This window comes from Urocitellus parryii, chromosome 2, assembly GCF_045843805.1.
Source record: "Urocitellus parryii isolate mUroPar1 chromosome 2, mUroPar1.hap1, whole genome shotgun sequence".
NCBI classification, from domain to species: domain Eukaryota; kingdom Metazoa; phylum Chordata; class Mammalia; order Rodentia; family Sciuridae; genus Urocitellus; species Urocitellus parryii.
Window position 1 is genome coordinate 31,125,301 of NC_135532.1, and position 19,660 is coordinate 31,144,960.

A 19,660-nucleotide genomic window follows, 5' to 3' on the forward strand; every position below is an offset into this window, starting at 1 on the left:
TAATAATTGGTGCCTACTACATTTAAAGCATTGTTAAACTTATATTTTATAACTGAGTCTTCTATCATCATTAGATTCTTTTGGCCCATTCATAATTGTTTTTTAATACTATCTTTGAAATAACTGGGTCTGGGTAATAAGGAATAATATAATTTCTTGGTCAACCTCAAATATTTTGATATACTAAAAAGCTACCTGACAAAAGTAAAGATGAATTAAATATACACATCATTGAACAGAAGTCTCAACAGCTGCATAGTGTACTGATCTGGCATTCATTGATAGGTATTAAACTCCTGGTAGAACTTTAACAATGATCATGATGTAGCAGAAATTAATTCAGCAGCAAGATTCAGGAAGAACTGATTTTAATTTTAAGACTTTTTCTAACCCCCTGAGTGCCAACCAACACTAGAAGATGACAAAATCATAATTTGTTTGGCAACCTTTAAGGATCCCCATGCCAAATCCCTTATCCTGCCACAAAATCTACCCATTCAGGCAGTTTTGACATGTGAGGATTAGGTCCATTATTTCATTTGTTTTTTAAATGTGCTTTCCCTTTATAGCTGAGGATTAAGTTAATCCCTTCCTCCATAATGCATGAGGTTTGAGTTTTTCTTCAAATTATGGGATTTTCACCGGTGCACACTGTCTTCACTATATCTTTCATGATTTAACTGGATTCAATTCATTTCTATATTTACTGAGGACTGTCTACCTGTCAGGAACTATATCAGGTCCTGAAGATCCACAGAGGCTCAAGGACAGACCCTCTACTCTCCAGTGGACTAGTTCAAAGCCAGTAAGAATAAAGATTGCCAGTAAGTCAAGTGAAAAACATAAAAAATTAAACTTAACTTACCCCAAGTCATCCCCAATAATGAGGGCTTAGTCAAGCAGGATGATGCTAGAGGCAAAACCACCCAAAACAAAATGTCACTCCACGCAAAACACAAGAAATGTTTAGTCGGAACATATAGCTCATTGCCTTTCATACTATTTACTGCAAAACCCATAGATATTTAAGAATTTAGAAAATGGGGGAAAATTTAAAAGCACTCATAAATCAAAACATTCTAATATCTCTTCTTAGGCACTAATCCTTCTAGCTCATATTTGCATAATCTTAAATGGTTTCATTTCTGACTATCTGGTCATCAAGGTCTCTGAGGAATCTGTGGTGCTTCAACATATCAGAAAGGAAAGCATCAAAGGTTCCTCATGCCAAACCTCACCAATTACTCCATTTGAATAAGTAGCCTCATAAGCACCTCACCCCTCGACCATATTGACATCTTCATGTAGCAAGGGATTATTTCCCTTCAAGTATAAGTAATATTTTTCCCTTAACTATACATTCTATATTTGTCTCACTTGATTTCTGCCAGTTCATATCATAAAAGACCCAATACAGTCCTTTAATCCTTATCCCCAGTTTCATGTGCACTTTCCTTTGTTAATAATCATGAGTTTTTTAGATTCTTTTCATTCTGTCCATTCATTCATTAAATCTCATCTAGCACTGGTTTTTCCTCTGAAATTACCTAGATTTCAGCAGAAGAATAGTAGTTTACTTTACAGTAATAGAAAATCAAAGAACATTGAAGATGCACACTAAGGTATTGTTCAACTTCATCTTTCTTTGGACTAAAAGTACAATGCCCTTTTTATCTCAGTAGCAGCTTTCTGAATTTCAATACTTTCTTATTATAGTGATAGCTATCTAGAGAGCTATGTTTACTGATAATGATACAAGAACTTTAGGAGGGAATGGGTCTGTTCAGAAAGAGGCTCTATACTAAGTAGAGGGGAAAAAAGACATTTAATAAAAGTTAAATTATCTATTTAGAATTAAAGGTTGCCATTCTCAGGGAGTCTGAGCCTTCTAAATGATTTGGAATCCAACTTCACCTCTCATTGCTATCACTCCAAAGATGGCATATAATTACGGCGGCTTAATTTTTAAAATACCCCCACCAGCATTCTCTAATCTCTCTTCCTGAGAAACTCACCTGCCCACTCATATCCCATCACTGAACTTGTTCTAGCACTGAACTTTGGTTTAATTCCCTTGCTTGATCTGGTACATAACTGTACTAGATGATAATATGATTTTTACATATTAAAAATATCAGAGGAAAAGAAATTATATGAACTAAACATACACTTCTCATCATTATTCCCTAAATTTTGTATAACAACCATTTGCACTGCATTAGGTATTAGATAATTAAAAGTACAGAGGAAGATTCCAGAGGTTATATCAAATATTATGCCATCTTGTATAAGAGACTCAAATATTTATGGATTTTAGCTCTACTGGTCATTCTGGAACCAGTTTCCCATAGATAATGAGGAATGGCTGTACTGAAATAAGAGATGAGAAGTATAAGATATATTCAAACTGTTGTGGAATTTAAGAGACAAGCCCAACTTAAAAGAGAAAAAAGAAAAAAAGGAAACCATACATCTGGGTTTATTTTATGCTGGGTAAATGAGGTTATATGCATATATAAGTCATAGAACTAGTTGCACAAGGGAACGACTATGAACCCCTAAACAAAACATGTATATGCCCCACCCATTCTGTACTTGACTCTGGTAATCTTCGGTGTCACTCAGCCTTAATTCTATGACTGAGTTTTATTGGGAATGGGGTGTTTACTAGCTTTCAGGCAGTTACAATATTTAGAAATTTTCATTTGTTTTTCCTCATGTTTAGCCAAAATCTGTTTCCCCCAACTTCTACCAATTGGCATCAGTTATTTCCTCCAAATCCCTTTAATGAATGCATTCCAATTACACAAGTGTATAGCTAAGTAAATAAGAATGAAAAGAAAATGTTGTATTTCAGGCTACTTGGTCTCTTTACTTGCAGTGAAATGCAATACCCTTAATATTATTGAGTATCCACTATACTAAAGGAACTGTATGAGGTACTAAGCAGGTAGTAGAATGAGAGAGGAGCTCTGCCCTGAAGAAGCTCACAGTCTGATGAGGGGGAGATTGAATATCCATGAGGTACAGGGCAAATCATCATAACAGAGGACAATTCAAGTAAGAACTTGGATTCAGCAAATGGAGAGATCACATTCCACGTAATAAACCTAGAGAGAGCCATGGAGAAAGTGAAATACAAAACTAACATACAGAGCCAGCCAGTACTTCTATACCCCCAACTACGTGCCAGGTACAGTTTGGGAGTTGAGGTCATAGTAGCATATGAAATATTCAAAGTATTTACTTTCAAAGAGTTTAGATTCTAGAGGGGAAGAGACTATAAACAAGTTGTGTGTGTGTGTGTGTGTGTGTGTGTGTGTGTGAGAGAGAGAGAGAGAGAGAGAGAGAGAGAGAGAGAGATCAGGAGGGCCTTTAAATACAGAATTTAAGGAAGTGAATAAGCAAGATATGTAGATATATAGGGGAAAAGAAGGGGCTTAAACATGAGATTTTACTTGGATAATGTTAGAATGACAGGCATACACTAAAGGCCTAAAGTCAGCAAACTTTATAACACAAAGGGAAATAACGTGTGCTGTAGCTCTCTGTATTGTAAGATTAGTATTAAGAGTCACAGAAAATAAGTATAGAAGAGTTGAGTGGAAATTCTCCATGATACTTTACATGTCATCATGATAGCTTTTGTCCCAGATTATCTTCTCAAATGTGCATAGAGAAAACAGTCATAAAAGATGGCAGTAATGCCTCTTTTTAGAATAGATGGCATATTTGTTTCCTTACCAGAATAATAAGTATGTCATATCCTTCTGGGGCAAAGGTTTGATAGTGCCCCTCTTATAAGCCTGGAATTTTCTAAGCCTGGACTTTCTTAGCAATGATCCAACTCCACCAAATGCTCAGCATTCCTCTGGGCTACTCCCCATCACCCTCATGGGACTAATGGGGAGAACCAATAAAAATATGAAGCTCCTATTGCCCAATATGCCATGAGTCAAAGTCTTTTGTCTCTGATCCAGGAGACTTGTGTCTCTGGCTAGTATCTATAAAACTACTATAGTCTAAGTTGTTAGCTTGTAGGTAGCATACAATTTCAAAATCTTCACAACATAGCTGGGTTCTTATTATGGTGATAACTGAAGAATGAGCTGAGAAACTCATTCTAGTTGGTAGGGAGCAATGAGAAGCTAGTAATAGACTTAATCAGAATATTGTTTGGTAATATTAAATTATTAGTGTAGCCTAGGATTGAATAGAGGAGAAAACAGTGATGGAGACTAAAAGCTTACACTTTCTGGACACTTTGACACATGATTTCATTTAATTCTCACAATGAACTGAATCTTAATTTATTCATTAACCCAACATTATTGAGTACCCACCATGCTCCAATAATTCTTCAAGAGCTTGTGATACAAATATTCTTTAGGAATACTGGGATACAGCAATAAATAAAACCTTAGGCAGGATTTTTGTCTTCATGGCAATCACATTCTAGGTTAGAATACATGCAAACAACTAAAGAAACACATACTTGATAAGAATATCAAGTGGTCATAAATTTTCAAAAGGAAAATAGAGTAGGGTGAAGGGAGAAGTGATGGGAAGTCTATTTTAGACAGGTTGATCAGATACAACCTTTCTAAAGAGACTGGATGTGAGCAGAGGCCTGAAAAAAATGAAGCAGCTGCTATGACTTTTGTCTGTTTAAGAGATGAGGAAAGTGAAGCTTAGAAGAGATTGTATCTTGCTGTAACCTTGCCCACATTACCAAATGGTGTGGTAGGGCTATGGCCCCAGGAATCTGACTGTAGCACCAGAGTTCCCACTGCATGATACTACCCCATGTACTCATCTCTGTGAGAGATCCTAAAGACAATATGGGATTGCATGCGGATTTATGAGAACAGGCAGATAAGAGAGACAGATTTGACAAACTGCCTACTAGGTTCACTTGAAAGCAAAGAAGGAGATAAATTAGAGAAGAATCAGAGCCTTTGAGCCTAGGTGGCCAGAAGAAAAGGGGGTTCATAGAGGGGGGATCATGCAAGAGAGAGGGCAAGTAAATGGAGAAATAATGTTTTGGTTTCTGGCACACCAAGCTCGATGCACTAACAGAAATGGTTTTGCAATTTCCCCTCAGATTTGAGATATCATGGACTTTGCTCCTCTGCCATCTGCTCTTGTCATCAATCTTCTAGTTATAGCTCAGCCACTGATCCCTATTACAAAACCAGCAGGAGAATATGAACTGTCTCACACTGGTGTTCCTGATCAGCCAGCTCCCTTTCTTTCCATAAACTGAGGCATGAACTCAGTATCTAGTCCATCTTAATAGATTTCATATTACTCTTTCCCTTTGGGGATTTTGGGATGATAAGGGGAAAGGTAACAGTATTCCCCAGTGCTTCTTTGATAGGGCTTCCTAGAGAACACTGGTATACTGGTGTTCAAATTATCTTCTCTACTTGTATTAAATATAACAATTTAATATATCACAAATCCTTGTCATAAATCCATGTCACACTGTATGCCTGGGTGTCAACTGCAGGACTATCAAAACTTCCTTCTAATTTCTTTAAATCTTGCTGGGTCATTCTAGGTTAAGGCTGGTAACAGTCTTTTATTTTGATCTTAAAACAGCACTAGTTTATTATAGAATTTCATAAATAGTATTAAAATAAATTATTAACCTTTAAAAATTAACTATCAGAGCATTAAAGTACATTCAAAAGCATATAATGAAAACATGTATACGTATGAATGAATATGTGTGTATGCATGTATGTATAAACATATATGTCTTCCTTTTTTTTTCAAACACAATTTCAGCATAGTATACAAACCTTGAAGATCAAAACATATTATTCTGGAACCAAGACCACAAGTCACCCCTAGGTAGGCACACTCATACTCAAGACAAATATATATATGAAATATGGATGATATTTAAAGTTTTAGTACAGTTTCAAAGCAGTTATATTATTACTGCTGGTTTTGTTGTTGTTATTTTTCTTTTGTTTTTTTGGGGAGGGATTGTTTGTTTGTCTGTTTATTTTGGCTCTGTAAACCACAATCAGTGGCATGTTCCACAAATGAATCTTTCTTCCCTGGTGGTAAAACTAAGTCAGAACCATGGACAGTAACACCACTCCCCACCCCTTTGCATTCCCTTCTGAAGGATTTATTCTTTTCAGGGAGTGACTTCACTCCAATTTTTACTTTCCTTTCTCTAAAATCTGAAGGTACAAATGAGATTTTAAAAGCTCCAGAGAACTTACTCTCTAAAATATTAGCAATTGCTTACTCAAACGTACGTACACTAGAAATGAGGACTATTAAAGGAAGACATCAATTGGTTATACAGTCAGTTTGTAAGTAAAGAATAAAAACTCCACTGTAAAATTACCTGGAATATTTTTGCTTGTTCACAATGCTTCTTTAATGAGATCCGGGTCTGTTCTTAGATCTTGCTTTATGCGAACATGAAAAATTATGCAGCTTTCAGCCTTTGCAGAGTTCAGACGTGGGCCAGATTCAGGATATTGGATTTATGGAATAGATAAAAGCCATACTTTGCAACCAGCCTGGTTTCTAGCTTGCAGAATGAGACATGGGGTTGGGGATAGAAATTTCAAATCTCTGTTTTCACACTGAGCTTATCTTTCTTCTCATGACCACTCTGCTTTTTAAAAGGTTTACAGAGTTTGCTGGTCATGATTACCATTGTGTTAAATGATCAGCCCTTGGATAAAGGCCATATAGAATGTGAAGATGCATAATATGACTTCTGCATTCAAAATGTTCTAGATGTTTTGGAGGATAAGATTAGCTGTACATAAATAACTCCTTTTCTTCATCCTAGTGTATAGCCATATTCTGAATAATATCAGTAAGTATGAAGAGTCTAGGACAGTGCATAAGTGCTCTAGAGAAGAGACAGAAACCTGTGAGTTGGTGGAACTGAGAAACTTAATGAAGCAGATGGGATTTGAACCAGGTTTTTAAAGAAAGGTGGAATTTCATCAAGTACACATGTAGCACCATCTCCATGGAGGGGAATAGTGTCAGGTTCCCATTCACCAGACAAGGCTTTCTTTCTTATAACACTGTCCACAAGTGTCTGACACAGGACAGGGTTCTGGGAGCCTGATAGACTGAGGAAGGGAAATTTTCCCAGAGTAACTAAGGGAAAGGCCATGTGAGGAGCAAGAATGAATTTTAGCAGGGGATGAAATCCAGAGACAAGTGCCAAAGGTAGTATCAGGTCCCAGGGATGAGAGGGAGATATTAATCAGAAGGCAAATTAAGAAATGTGCAGCTAACACCAAAAGTTAGCTGGAGTAAAGCATTAATTGAGGATAATGAGGCAGTATTAGATACAGGTTGGGAATTAATTCCAGAAAAAAGTTCTAGACATAGGTTGATGAGATATAGAAGATGAGGATATCAGGGGTCAACATGTCTAAGAAAAGCCTGAAATCAGATTATGGCATGCAAAGATTTAAGTATATCACAAAATTAGACCCAGGAATTTTATATTTGGGTGGATATTTGAAGATAAATGAGTAGCCAGAATCATTTCACCAATTTGAAGCTCAGAGGAATGAAGACCCCAGTGGTAGGGAAAGCCACTGAGAGGACTTGATTGAGCATTTGGTTTTTATGTTTATATAATTCTTTCCATCAATGATATAGAACTGGAACTCCCTGAATAGATGAAGAATGAGGTTCAGGCTCCCTTACTTTTCTGAGGAATAGATTTTAATGATCAGAAAATCTACTAACTTGATCAACATTTATCTATGGCCAAAATGGGTAGATAGAGTGATATATGATTGATTTAAATAATTTTATTAAAAAATTATCCAGTCTCCAAAGTCTATTTTTATAGGAAGAAGACTCTTCTGGAGGTTTGGAATTGTTGGAATGACTTCTGCAAATTAGATAATAAGTCATGCTTTGCAAAGTCCATCATTAGACCCCATCTATCATGATGGTAGGGATATTGCTATGATTTGGAAAGGAGGTGTCCCCCCAAAAAAAACTGAGGTGTTAGACAAAATGCAGGATTGTTTAAAGGTGAGATGATTAGATTACAAGAACCATAACCTGACCAGTGGATTGATTCATTTGATGAATCCATAATTTGAAAGGACCACTGCTCTGGGTGGCAACTATAGGCAGGTAGTGTGGATCTGAAGGAAGCAGGCAACTGCAGCTGTGCCTTTGAGATTTATATTTTGTCCCTGGTGGGTGGAGCACTCTCTTGGCCTTCTGGCTGACTCCAGGTGAGCAGCTTTCCTCTACCATGTCTTTCTGCCATGATGGCCCCAGAGTTATGATGCTGGCTGACCAGAGCCTGAGACCTCTAAAACCTTGAGCCCCAAATAAGCTTTTGCTCTTGTCAGTTATTTTGGTTAGAGCAATGAAAAGCTGACTAACAAAAAAAAAATAAAGTTTTGAGAAAACTGCTGATGAGGAAAAGAATAATGTTAGAGGCAACACCCCAGGATGATGCCATGGTGTATGGACATGAGAAGACAGATGAGAACTAGAGCTTCCTGTGGCTGCTACCTCTAGCACCTCTCCACTTTCTTACCCATTACCCCTTCTCACAGAAATGCACATGCTTTATTGCTGCATAGAGAAATCTGAAGGTTAGAAACTTGGCATTCATATAATACCTCTCTCCCAAGAAACCAAAAGCAATTTATAAACCAGTATTCTGCGAAATCATCACAGTGGGCCTGCAAATATAATCAAGGTCTTCATCCCTCCAGGAAATTGTTTTCTCTCTGAGACCCCAGTGACCAGCTGCCAGCTTCACGGGAAAGAAATCTATTTACCTTAGGGGAGGGATATAACTCCAGACTATGGAGAACTTGAACACCTAGAAGTGGGGGAGGAATGGGCAGCGGATTCTGGCTGGCTCACACTGTGACACTTAACCCCAACTGTCACAGGTGGTGCTTAAAAAGATGCACTGCAACCAGTCAGAATAAAAAAAACCATTTTGTTACACTGTTGAGAATAATAATAGCTGGTTAGTCTCTTCTGGTTTTCAGAACACCCTACAGTCTGACAAAGTACTAACATTAGTATATGATGTTCTCCATAATAAAGATAATTTAAAATTTTTCTAAGTAGAATATCTATATCTAATTCCTATGAATTATCTATACTTGAGCATGTGCTTTTGGTCTAAATTCTATTTTCTTAGTATAATAAAATGCCCATTAACCAATAATGCATTTGACCATTTATTTTCTATGGTATCCTGGATTATCTTTCATATCCAACAGAGTTGACTATTATCTTTTAAATACCAACTTCACAGATTCAAAGGTATGATGACTAGAGGGCATGCTTTGTCCCATTATATCAGTCTCATGATCAGAACAACTAATCACTGGGTCCTTCTTAAGTATGCAAATAGATTTATAGATGTTTACCAAACACAGACACTATGTATTTTACTTTCCTGATAAACACATCATCATCAATTTTTATTTACATACTACTATGTGAGTAATGTTTGTGTGTATTTGTATTGAGTGGCTCAGATACACTTGTGCACAATCATACTTAGTACTTAAGTTTGTACTCAACAGGTGCATGGAGCAGCAAAATAACCAACCAATAGTTAATAGTTGATATAAATGAAGGACATTTATTTAACAGTAGCTAAAACAAAAGAATCCAAATGGAAAACACAGAACACAATAGCTACAAAGGCTGGAACAGGTGGTCCAAGGGCTAGGTGAGGAAGCAATCATTGTCAGTTGTGATGAATGACATGCACAGATTGCAAAGTACATATGGGGGGAGAAGTACTTGGGATTGGGCATAACACGTTCAAGATTTCAGATAAGGGCAGACTTACAGGATCCCTCAGTCTATGAGAAAGCACATGTAGTGATGAAGGGAGTGGGAAGGGGCTGTGAGGCAGTAAAGCTGGATAGAATTCTTAAAATTGACATCACCAGCAAAGAACAACAGAAAATTCAGAGCAACAGAGAACCAACTAACCCAACAATATCTTCCTTAAATGGAGAACTGGAATTCTCATCTGTGTCTATTTGCAGTTTCCAATCCTGAAATCAGTTCCAGCATCTCCAAGAAGAACAACAACAAATTTGCTGCACATGTCATTTTGTTATCATAAGGCAGGTTAACCTTTCTTTTCTAAAATCAGAGGATTAGACAGGTGATTTTTCACCACAACAAATGGCTTCACTTCTGAGTACTTAGAGGGCGTTAAAACTATAAGTAAAACATTTACAAGTCTCAGTTCTCCAAAATTTTTCATTTGGATTCTTTTGTTTTAGCTACTGTCCCTTTTTTCTGCCCAAAGAATGACTCACAAATAATTCTAGCAGGATATACCAACCCACGACACTTAATAAGAATAATATTCTAGCAGGAAAAATCTGGCAGAAAGAGCTTCTGGTTTAAAGAAGGCAAAACAGTGAAGATGTGTGAATGCAGTTTGGCTCAATTTAGTGCTTGACAGGAAGCCCAACACATCAATACTCTAAAACAACCAAACATTTAATATAGTTACCTTGCATCTACTCAAAACTAAGTGGCAGCCAGAGATTTTTTTGGCACTAAGTCCCAGCATAGGAAACTTCAACATCCACCATCAACATGTCATCTTTCATAAAATACCGTGTAAGTCACCACAACTCCTTGGAAACCCAGAAGTCCTATTTTTCAGACTTTTAATCTATCAAGCAGCCTTCTGAGAATGCTGTCTACATGTGGAATGCTTCTGTCAGGTACAGTCTGATGCACCCTGGTTGTGATTCCCACTTCAACTGAGCTCGCTGTTATTTTAAAATGTCACTCTTAAATGGAAGCACTGACATTTATTTGTATGATGGCTTTGATATTGAAGAAACGCTGTATTTAATTCTGAGAGGTCTAGGGATTGCAGAATTTTTTTTTGAAGATCATCTAAGATCTGCATAAAAAGATTCAGAGAACTCTAAATCATCTCTCTTCACCCAAGCCTTCCCATCAAATGAATGTTCCCTGTTACTCACCTGAATGTGCATGGCAGGGCAGACACTTACTGTCTTGGGTATTGATCAATTGCCAAAACTAAGAGCCCAATATATCATTGTTAAGTGATTAAAATAAATGAACCACCTCTCAACAATCCAGAGTAGCAACCAAGGTCCACAGCAACAGAAACCAAGTGGAGAAAAATAGAAGGAAGCTCCATCTGTGCTTGAGGGATTAGGACCTGGGGCCTGCATCCAGATGGTTTCTATTTTGAATCTCAACTAGCACTTCAGTTTCCCCTTTGAAAATTTAGCCCACTGCTTGATCCTTAAAACGGGAATAAGGGTACCTTGCAGCAGAACTTTAGTGATAATCAGAGATAATTACATAAAATGCCTGCCTGGCATGCAAAAACACTCAAATCATAGCTATGAGGATGATGTCAATGTGATTCGTGGTAAATGTAAAGTCTGATGGTGCAGATTAAAAACCAACAGAGAACTGACCCTAGATGGGAGTCACTATGGAAACTTCTCCCAGGCAACACTTGATCTAACTTGAATAAGCAAAATCACCATTCAAATTTGACATTCCAACTCAAAAATAAGTTTAAGTCACTATGAGGTCTCTTAATGGCAAAAGTCAATAGTCTTTACCCAACTGTCATCTGAAAACTTAGCCCTATTCCTAGGTGACCACAGATAATGCCAAGGTCTTTGTGTAGTCGTTTGCAGACACCTGCAACTGATGTCCTTCAGCTGCCTGTTTGTAATATGCTGCCAAGAACTGCATGAGAACAGGTTCAATGTCTTTTTCATTCTACATGCCTGGAGTCAATACAGAATGATGTGCATGTGGAAATAAAATTATTTTGATATTGATCATGATTTTCACCATCTAAGCTATGATAACTGTTATTAACTTTTATCAGGGGCTGGGGATGTGGCTCAAGCGGTAGCGCGCTCGCCTGGCATGCGTGCGGCCCGGGTTCGATCCTCAGCACCACATACCAACAAAGATGTTGTGTCCGCCGAGAACTAAAAAATAGATGTTAAAATTCTCTCTCTCTCTCTCTCTACTCTCTCACTCTCTCTTAAAAAAAAAAAAAAAACTTTTATCAGCAGAAAACTCCCTCAACATCACGAGGACACTACAAAGTGCCTTTGGATTTGATTCCTAGATACCTTGGAAAATTCCAACTGAACATTTCTCAAGTTGGAGGTCCAGTGCCTACCAGAGTCCCAGGGACATTAGAGGAGCTGAAGAACAGAGATTTGAGACTTCTCTACCTCATAGGATGCTAGATCATGGGCTTCAGTTAGATTCTGATCATTTTCAAAATATATGAAAGAAAAAGTATGCACTCATTACTAAGTTCAAGGACTGGAGACTCATTATGATTTTTAATTTCACATCAACATATTTGTATACTTTAGATTTGTTTTGGGGTTACTGTTCTTCCTCTGGTTTTCATGACCTTTTCTGGATACTCAGTGAACTTTCTGTGGCAACAGCATCTCCAGATCCCTGAGGTTTGTGATCTGAAACAGTACTGTAGATTCCTTTCTGCTTGGTGATTTGTACAATGTTGCCAACCTTTGCTTTCTGTCCCATTGAAAAATTAGCCATATTGTAACAGCATGTCCCCAACTCTCCCCTAATGCAGGAACCAGCAAGGCCTGATTTTTTTATCAATCTTTGTTGTCATTTGACTGGTAAAAATTACAGCTAATCTGTGATTATTTGCAAGGCTGATCATTTTGCTGGGTTAGTAATCAAGTTCAAAGGGATAGGTCATCAAGGTCATGATGAAAAGGAAAGCGATGCCATCTATTATCACTAATCGAACTTGCTCTTTGGTGTTCTTCTCCCATGTGTGTTCCTGCTATAAGATGAAGATTCTGAATGCAGGAACTAGCAAGCTCTACCAATCTGTTCAACCCTAAAGCTTCCCTCTGTATCAATAAAAACTTCTTCACCTGCCACTCCTTCAAAACATTCTGGTATCAGCACATAATTGTGTTTTTCCAACACCTGATGCACCACAAATTTCTGTTGTTTTCATTAAAGTTACTCCACCCCCAGAATATTATCTAATGCACAACAGAAGGTAATAATGAAGCTATTATTAGGGTATGTTCCTGCTCGAGAAGTTCCAGTGTGGTACACTTCTTTCCTGACTCTGGTGCACTATTATATCTTGGTTTATTTGTGAGACATTCTCTTCTTACAATCTGTAGTTTCTAAGGTTTCTCTTTGGATATTCCAACTCCTTTGCTGAGTTTGGAGGGTTTCACCTCCTGGAATTCCTCAGCATTCTGGAAACCTGCAGACACCAGCTTCACCTGTACTGCAGAAGACAGTGGGAAGCTCACCAAATCCCACTGCCTCTTACTTTGAGAGAACAAGGGCACTGGTCACTTGGGAAAAGGGCAAGGTGGCCAAGGAAGAGTACAGGTGTGCCCAAGAGTTCACAGGAGACTACACCTGCCAGAGCACCCACCCACTTGGTTAACAGAAATTAGGAAATGGTCAGAATAGGGAATTTTGTTTCTTTTCACCCTCAGAGGAAAGATCATTGGTACCCCTTTGGAAGAAAATGTAAAAAGAGCTGAATAGAGCCAGGCAATCCCAGAAGCTTGAGAGGCTGAGGCAGGAGGATCAAAGCCAGTCTCAGTAACTTATTGAGGCCCTAAGCACCTTTGCAAAATAAACAAAATAAACAACAAAAATGGCTGGGGAATTCAACCTCCTTAAAACATTTTCAAATAACAGGTTTATTTATATAGTTAATAGCACTCAGCTTAGCACATAAAATTCAGGCAATAAATATTTATTATATGACTAAATTAATGATGAGTTGGGGATGTTATAAGAAATCTCCACAAAAAGTTTGATAAATCTATTTAAAAGATTATTACCTTTAAAAAATAACTGCAGGGTAAGTTTTGGCATTTTCACAACTATAATGAATCTGTAATAAAAAGATAAAGTGAAAAGTAATAAAGGTCTTATAAACAATTCTCACAATAAAAGCAAGAAGAAGTCCTATAATATTTGATGAATGTAATTCATGAATCATGCTATTTCAATTAACAGCTTTGATTAGAGGCATCCACTGGATTTTACTAATGAGATAAATTGATATATATACTAACCTGAAAACTCACATAGCCTTAAATATCACTGAATACATCACAGTGGAACAAGAAACCAGAAGGAAACATGCATAGTGAATTGTCAATCATAAATGTGCTCTTGCTTGACACAAACACCATTTAGTTGTTGATATGACAAAAGTTCATTTAACTTTAGTCAATAAAAAGGTAGGGAATAAAGAAGTAAACAGTACCTTTGTCTAGTCTTTACAAGGAACATCAGATTTTATTATTTAAAGAAAGAAAGCCAAGCAAAACAAAACAAATAAAGAAAGTAATAAAACATGAAAAAAATCTGTATAAAATCATTTATTTCATAGTGATGGTACCTATCTCCTGCCATCACTTTATTCTCAAGCAAAAACATGTTGTAATGTCATCACTGACTTTTTTACATTCTAATGTGATTCAACATGGAAGGCAATGGTGCTAATGATCCATCCAGATTTCTAAAGAATGCTGGAAATGCTCCAAATAATCACTCTTCTGTTAAAAACAAGAGAGCTTTCTCGAATTCTTGACATTAAACAGACTGCAAATATGTAATAGTTGAAGAAAATAAACAGACTGTGGCAGACTAATGAATAGGTTTCTCAGCTACCTGTGCCAGACTAATGCCTAAGGTTTCCTAGAGAAATTACCCAAGTGTAAATCCCACTTCCACCACCTACTATGTGATCTGAATTATATGACTTAACCTCTGTGTGCCTCAATTTACTCATATATAAAGTGAGGATAATAACAGTGCCCTTCTGGAAGGGCAATTGTGAGGAGTAGATGAGATGTTATGGTCAAACGTGCCAGGTACAAGCAACCAGGTCATCTCAGCTTGTGTTCTGACCACTGGGAATTTGGGTTATCACCCTGTATAAGATTAAAAGGAGTCTAGGAAGGAAGAATGGTTTGGGAAGACAACTTTGCAGACAATGACTAATGTGGAAACCAAAGCTCCTCCTTGAACCAACCATAAAAGCAAGTAGGCGGAATAAAGACACACAATTTGACACATGGTTTTAAAATTTCCCAGAAACATAAATAATCTACAATTAAATAATCATTGCAATTATATTGTAAAAAGGAAAAAAAAAACTATGTCATTATATTATAGAAAGAGAATAGAGGATACATACACACACACACACACACACACACACACACACACACATACCCCTAGTTAGTCACTGGGAACAATGCTAATTTCCTGAACTGCAAAATGATTCCAAATGACACCACTTTCCCAAAGAGATCTTACACAGTGTGAAAAAAAGATATACTGGCCTTGAAAGTGACCCCTAACACTCTGCTCTCTACAGCTTTCATTCATTTAGGGGTACTGTAGTGAACTCAGCAGAGCCTAAATAAATGAGGCACATACATCCTCTTCCATCATAGAGTAGGAGGTCTGGAAAGACTCTGTGCTACCACAGCCTTCTTTTCTACTCTTTCTTTTTTATTTCTATTTTTGCATCATAATTCAGAAAGTAAGATATTAAACAGCGTTGAGAGCAAGTCTCTGTACCATGCCAATGCTCTAGCTTCCTGAAGGCAGTCACGGTGCAGGCTCTGACTTCCCATTAGGTTTCCAATCCGCTTCTCTAAGGGTGCCCTGCTGCCCTAGGAGATGACAGGGTGCAGAGGATTCTCTGCTACTCCCTACAGAATCACCACCCTCAATGCGAAGCATCCTTCCACCCTCAAAGAAAACAAATTTGTTTTCTTCAGCCAGATGTTTTGTAGGTGAGATGGATATCTGCTTTAGGTGGAAAGGAAAAGTTAGCAGTCTAGATATAGGAAGCAAAAAAAGAACACCTCCATGTATAACAGTGTACACATTTTTAAGGTGTAGAAAGAAAAATATTAAGTAGGGAGACGAACATAATCATGAAATATGGCCAAACAGATGGACATTTTAAAAATCCACAATACCATGTTTGAATTCCAACATTTTATATTAAGATTCTTTAAAATTTATAGTTATAAAAAAAAGCCAAATTTGCAAGCCTGTAAAGACATACTGTTCCTATTCTTCTGGCAGTAAATGACCTGGCTGACTGCAAGCAGAGGAACAAAGATAAATTTCTCTGTCTAGTTAAAAATGCTTCTTGACACTGTACATAGTTTTGGCTGGCTGTACAGTGTCTTGGTCTCAAGTCATAAATAAGAGGCCATGTAAATCAATCCTAAACCCTTTACACAAAGCCACAATAAAAAGAACTGCTTGGTATTCAGTGAATACAAGCTTTTCTAAATAAATCTTAATTCAGCTTGGGGTGACTTCTATGTTAAAGTCATAGAATACAGCTTTTACCATCTCAAAAATTAAAGTATTAGATTTTTAATTCTACCCTTAAGTTTTTTCTTTGTCTGAATCTTGGTAGAGCATAGCTTAACACACAATGTTAATAATTTTACCTCAAACCTGTACTTGGCTAGTTAACCTCATCAATAGAGAGCTTAAAACAAAACAAAACTTTTCATGACCTCAGGCATAAGAAACAATAATTCAAATTAAACATATCCTCCACAATAAACTTCTGGAATGCATTGAGAAGCTGCAGAGGAATAAATCCAAACTTCATTTTACTAGTTTCAAAATGGCATTTCGCATCCTCTTTCCAAGAGTATGAGTGATGGGTGCTACAAGGACACAGTCCTTCAAAACACACGGAACTGGTTTGGATGAATTCCAGGATAATGTAAAAATAAGCCAAACAAAGGAAAAACAAATGAAATTTATGTTACTATTTCCAAATATAGAAGGTGGATAAAAGCTATAAAGTCTTATATTTAAAAATAAATAAGATAAAATATCATTTAAACAATAAAATATCACTATAAGGTGGTCTTCAGCATATTTTTTGGTGTACACAGTTTTCACATTACATTATAGCAATTTAATCCTCTTAATAATCCCATGAGATAACTTAGCATTACTTTTGAGCACTGATGGAATAATAAATGAAGCACTAAGCTTTGCTGAAGAGTACACTCCAGAAAAATAATGCTTGGAAAATATTATCTTCAATAAACCGGAGGAGAAAGCTTCTTGTGATTCCTTTTAAATGCAACTTTCTTCCTGAACCCAAATTAAGATACATTTGCCAACATGTTACAGAAACAAAGACAAGAAATGGAAAAATCAAGAATACATCCACTATTGAAGAGTCTCTCTTCAATGAGAACATCACTTAATGAGTTAAAGTGGATTTTGGCTTTTATCCCAAGGCCCCAATGTCCGGCCTTGTGAAAACAATGATGCTTGCTCTGAAAGCAACATTCCATTATCAAGAAAATGATAGAAAATTACTTCTGTTCTATCTTCCCCATGTTGGTGTTGGCTCCCTATCCCAGGTCCACTCACAGATGCTCTATTCCCTTCCCCAACATTCCCTTTCCCACCTCCTCTACTTACCAAGTTCAACTCCTTTCAAAAAAATAGGTGCATCTTACCTGTCCCTGAACCACGCACCTCTTCCCACATTGGTACCTGTGTTTAGTCCTGCAATGCTACCACATCACACCCTATTTTTGTGTTGCTTTACTGTTGTGGCCTGTCTCTTATTTGAATGTTCCCTCCCATCATTCTCAGAGCAGTGATAGTATTTAACTTGTAATGTGCATTCCATAGTGACCTGCAACCTATATAATCTAAAAAATAAATGGCAGGGTTTAAAATTGCAAAGCTATAATATTTACCAGCAGTGGAAATTAGTTATGATTATCACATATGCTTCAACAAAATGCCTGCCTTTACTGCAACTGGCTAGTCACAAAGAATTCTTAGAGATCCACCTTTATATCTGGTGTGCGGGGGAAATGTAGAAGTGAATTATGATTCTAGAAGCTTGTTATTTTCTTAAAAATTAAATTTTTAAGTATCCGAGGAAGCTCAGAATGTGACCATTCACACTGGTTTCATAGCACCTGAAAAAGTCTTCTTTAGTCCAACAACTTACTAACTAGGTTGGTTTCTTCTGACCTGTTGAAAACAACACAATTTCCAAAGAAACCAGTTTGATTCTTTTTAAGATGCTCACACTAGTTTCCTTACTGGGTATTTCTGAGAATTATGGGCATGAAAGTATTTTGAAAACAATGAAGTACTCCAAAAACTAGTAGTAACAAACAACAATAGTTGTTGTAAATTTTTAAAGAACAATCAGGAGGTCTCAAAAAGACCCAAGTAACCTCCATTTTTGAATGAGGTCAGTTTAGATTTTTATCCAAAAAAAAAAAAAAGGCCACATGGACCTCATTTTGTTTTCATTTTTTTCCCCCTTAAGTTTTTCTTACTTGGAAGGCTTCATTGGTAATTGGCTGACATCATTCCCTTTCATCTTTGTTTTTACCAGCTGTATGTATCATTTTCTCCATTTTCATAAAGAGACCTTAGGGATATGGTGTTCTGGCAGAAAGAAGAACAATCCTTGCTTGGCTCTAAAGACTGGGGTCACTTGGAGAATATGAGGCATTTTATATGGAAAAACATTTTTATATAATTACATATATGTGTAATAGGGTGCATATTTCTATGCTTCTATTTGTAGCATTTTAAAGCTTCAAGGTTTTTAACAAACATAATTTCTCATATTCTTGTTAACATATCTTCTTACATTGCTACCATACTGTTTCATTCTATCTGGAACTCAAAATTCTCAAAAATTAAATATTTTAAATTGCAAAAGTATATTAATATTTCTTCTTTTTAAATATATAAATCTAACAGAAGAGATCCAACATATATAAAAGACTATTGCATTTTATTTTGATTTTTGATACCAAGGGTTTAACTCAATGATACTCACCACTGAGCCACATCTGATCCCTATTTTGTATTTTATTTAGAGACAGGGTCTCACTGAGTTGCTTAGCACCTTGCTTCTGCTGTGGCTGACTTTGAACTCATGATCCTCCTGCTTCAGCCTCCCCAGCCCCTGGGATTACAGGTGTTTGCCCCAGTACTTGGCAACAATTGTATTTTAAATAAATGAAATTAATATTAGTATAGCACTTCATATGATGTGGCTTTGTAAATATCTCATTTAATTCTCTCATTGTATATTTTATTTAATAATAATCTCATTATTATTATACCCATTTCAAATCTGAGGAAACAAATCCAGCAACACTTAGTAACATATACAGATAGCTGAAGATGGAATGAGGCAGAGACCCAAGTATGCCTAACTCCAAATCCCATATTCTTTTAAAATAATATGTTACTTCATCCCCAAATATAAATTAACACCTATAACAACAGCTACTCTTTGCTGTTTGAAGCTTATACGGGTGGTAGAGACTGTGATAAGTAAAAAACTTAAACTGGATTATATCACTTAAGTCTCATAATTATTCCACAAGGTAAGAATCTACTTTTAAAATTTTACAGATGAGGAAACCAAGGCTAAGAAAGATTAAGAGTTGGCCCAGGTCATATAGCTCAAAGGGACAGACTCAAAATGCCAATCTGAATGACCTGAAGTACAGGGTCCTCATTGCCAGACTGTATTGCTGTTTTGGTTGTGGGG

The 19,660-nt window shown here is 36.8% G+C and overlaps 1 protein-coding gene and 1 pseudogene across 1 annotated transcript in view; both read right to left on the minus strand.

The window, feature by feature from the left end:
- Positions 1–19,660, minus strand: part of Dclk1 (doublecortin like kinase 1) — a 323,537-nt gene that overhangs the window by 244,619 nt on the left and 59,258 nt on the right. The gene's annotated exons all lie outside the window — the stretch shown is intronic.
- On the minus strand, positions 12,445–15,707 carry LOC113187344 (DNA repair protein RAD51 homolog 3 pseudogene; annotated as a pseudogene).